Below are 4,131 nucleotides of genomic sequence, written 5' to 3'. Positions count from 1 at the left end.
TAAAAATGGGCAAAAGACCTAAATACACATTTCACCAAAGAAGACATACAGATGGCCAAGAGGCACATGAAAAGATTCTCAACATCAGTAAGTATTATAAAATTGTAAATCAAAGCTACAATTTGGCATCACATCACACCAGTCAGAATGGCCATCATCAAGAAATCTACAAACAATAAATGCTGGAGAGCGAGTGGAGAAAAAGGAACCCTCTTGCACAGTTGGTGGTAATGTAAATTGTTACAGCCACTATGGAGAACAGTATGAAGGTTCCTTATAAAACTAAAAATAGAACTTCCTTATGACTCAGCTATTCCACTACTGGGCATATACCCTGAGAAATCCATGATTAAAAAGACACATGTACCCCATAGTTCATTGCAGTACTATTTACAATAGCCAGATCAGAGAAACAGCCTCAATGTCTAATGATAGATGAATGGATGAAGAAGATATGGTACATATAGACAGTGGAATATTACTCCGCCATAAAAAGGAAAGAAATTGGGTCATTTGTAGAGATGTGGATGGACCAAAGATTGTCATACAGAATGAAGGAAACAAGAAAGAGAAAAACAAATATCATATATTAATGCATATATGTGGAATCTAGAAAAAAGGTACAGATGAACCTATTTGTAGGGCAGGAATAGAGACACAGATGTCGAGAACAGACATGTGAACACAGTGGTGGAAGGGGAGGGTGGGTCGAATTGGGAGATTAGGTTTCACATAAATACTCTACCATGTGTAAAATAGATAGCTAGTGGGAACCTGCTGTATAGCACAGGGTGCTCAGCTCGGTACTCTGTGATGACCTAGATGGGGGGAGAAGAGTGGGAGGGAGGTCCAAGAGGGAGGGGATATAGGTCCAAGAGGGAGGGAATCAGCATATAGCTGATTCACTCCATTGTACAGCAGAAACTAACACAACATTGTAAAGTAATTTTACTACAATAAAAATAAAAGATTATATCTAAGTCTATTCATGTTGCTGCAAATGTATTATTTCATTCTTTTTTATGGTTGACTAATATTCCATTGTATATGTATACCACACTTTCTTTATCCATTCCTCTGTCAATGGACACTTAGGTTGCTTCCACGCCTTGGCTATTGTAAAGAGTGCTGCTATGAACATTGGGGTGCATGTATCTTTTTGAAGTATGAATTTCTCCAGATATATGACCAGGAGTGGGATTGCAGGATCATATGGTAGATCTATTTCTAGATTTTTAAGGAAGCTCCATACTATTCTCCACAATGGCTGTACCAATTTACATTCCAACCAACAGTGCAAGAGGGTTCTTTTTTCTCCACACCCTCTCCAACATTTATTATTTGTAGACTTTTTAATGATGGTCATTCTGACTGGTGTGAGGTGATATTTCAGTGTAGTTTTGATTTATGTTTCTCTAATGATTGATGTTGAGCATCTTTTCATTGTTGGCAATCTATATGTCTTTTTTGGAGAACTATCTATTTAAGTTTTTGGCCCGTTTTTGTATTCAGTTGTTTGTTTTCATATTGAGTTGCATGAGCTGCTTGCATATTTTGGAGACTAATCCTTTGCCAGTTGCTTCATTTGCAAATACTCTCTCCCATTCTGAGGGTTATCTTTTCATCTTGTTTACAGTTTCCTTTGCTGTGCAAAAGCTTTTAAGTTTCATTAGGTCTCATTTGTTCATTTTTAATTTTATTTCCATTAATCTAGGAGGTGGGTCAAAAAAGATTTTGCTGTGATTCATGACAGAGTGTTCTGCCTATGTTTTCCTCTAAGAGTTTTATAGTGTCTGGCCTTACATTTAGGTCATTAATCCACTTTGAGCTATTTTTGTGAATGGTGTTAGGAAGAGTTCTAATTTCATTCTTTGTATGTAGCGGTCCAGTTTTTGCAGCACCACTTATTGAAGAGGCTGTCTTTTCTCCATTGCATATTCTTGCCTCATTTGTCAAAGATAAGGTGCGATATGTGCATGGGTTTATCTCTGGGCTTTCTATGCTGTTCCATTGATCTATATTTCTGTTATTGTGCCAATACCATACTGTCTTGATTTCTGTAGCTTTGTAGTATAGTCTGAAGTCAGGGAGCCTGATACCTCAAGTTCCATTTATCTTTATCAAGATTGCTTTGGCTACTCGAGGTCATTTTTTTTTCAACATCTTTATTGGAGTATAATTGCTTTACAATGCTCTGCCAGTTCCTGCTGTACAACAAACTGAATCACCTATATCCCCATATCCCCTCCCTCTTGCATCTCCCGACAACCCTCCCTATCCCAACCCTTGTTTTTTGTTTTTATTTCCATTACTCTAGGATGTGGGTCATAAAAGATCTTGCTGTGATTTACGTCAAGAGTGTTTTTCCTGTTTTTCTCTAAGAGTTTTCGAGGTCTTTTGTGTTTCCATAGAAATTGTAAAATTATTTGTTCTAGTTCTGTGAAAAATGGCATTGTTAATTTGATATGGATTGCATTGAATCTGCAGATTTCTTTGGGTAGTATAATCATTTTCACAGTGTTGATTCTCTCAATCCAAGAACATGGTATATCTCTCCATCTGTTTGTCGCATGTTTGATTTCCTTCATTAGTGTCTTACAGTTTTCTGCTTACAGGTCTTTTGCCTCCTTAGGTAGGTTTATTCTTAGGTATTGTATTCTTTGTGTTGCAATGGTAAATGGGAGTGTTTCCTTAATTTCTCTATCTGATTTTGTTGTTAGTGTATAGGAATGCAAGAGATTTCTGTGCAATAATTTTGTATCCTGCTTCTTTACCAAATTCATTGATTAGCTCTAGTAGATTCCTGGTGGTATCTTTAGGATTTTCTATGTATAGTGTCATGTCATCTGCAAACAGTGACAGTTTTATTTCTTCTTTTCCAATTTGGATTCCTTTATTTCTTTTTCCTCTCTGATTGCAATGGTAAAACTTCCTAATCTATGTTGAATAATAGTGGTGAGAGGCGGCAACCTTGTCTTCTTCCTGATGTTAGAGGAAATGTTTTCAGTTTTTCACCATTGAGAATGATGTTGTCTGTGGGTTTGTCACATATGACTCTTATTATGTTGAGTTAGGTTCCCTCTATGCCCACGTACTGTAAAGTTTTTATCATAAATGGGTGTTGAATTTTGTCTACCCTTTTTCTGCATCTATTAAGATTATCATATGGTTTTTATCCTTCAGTTTGTTAATATGGTATATCACATTAATAGATTTGCATATACTGAAGAATCCTTGCATTCGTGGAATAAACCCCACTTGATCATCGTGTATGATTCTTTTAATGTGCTGTTGGATTCTGTTTGCTAGTATTTTGTTGAGGATTTTTTCATCTAGGTTCATCAGTGATACTGGCCTATAATTTTCTTTTTTTGTGACATCTTTGTCTGGTTTTGGTATCAGGGTGATGGTGGCCTTGTGGAATGAGTTTGGGATTGTTCCTCCCCTCTGCTATATTTTGGAAGAGTTTAAGAAGGATAAGTACTAGCTCTTCTCTAAATGTTTGATAGAATTTGCCTGTGAAGCCATCTGGTCTTAGACTTTTGTTTGCTGGAAGATTTTTAATCACAGTTTCAATTTCAGTGCTTGTGATTGGTCTGTTCATATTTTCTATTTCTTCCTGGTTCAGTCTCGGAAGGTTGTGCTTTTCTAAGAATTTGTCCATTTCTTCCAGGTTGTCCACTTTATTGGCATAGAGTTGCTTGTAGTAATCTCTTCTGATCCTTTGTATTTCTGCAGTGTCAGTTGTTACTTCTTTTTCATTTCTAATTCTACTGATTTGAATCTTCTCCCTTTTTTTTCCTGATGAGTCTGGCTAGTGGTTTATCATTTTTTTTATCTTCTCAAAAAACCAACTTTTACTTTTATTGATCTTTGCTATTGTTTCCTTCATTTCTTTTTCATTTAATTCTCATCTGATCTTTACGAATTCTTTCCTTCTGCTAAATTTGGGGGTTTTTTGTTCTTTCTCTAATTGCTTTAGGTGTAAGGTTAGGTTGTTTATTTCAGAGTTTTCTTGTTTCTTGAGGTAGGACTGTATTTGTATAAAGTTACCTCTTAGAACTGCTTTTGCTGCATCCCACGGTTTTGGTTCATCGTTTGTTTTTTTTGTCACTTGTTTCTAAGTAGTTT

Source organism: Delphinapterus leucas, chromosome X, assembly GCF_059928025.1.
Source record: "Delphinapterus leucas isolate spDelLeu-1000000601 "Yukka" chromosome X, BTC_Dleu_Yukka2, whole genome shotgun sequence".
Taxonomy (NCBI): Eukaryota; Metazoa; Chordata; class Mammalia; order Artiodactyla; family Monodontidae; genus Delphinapterus; species Delphinapterus leucas.
This window is presented reverse-complemented; position numbering follows the sequence as displayed.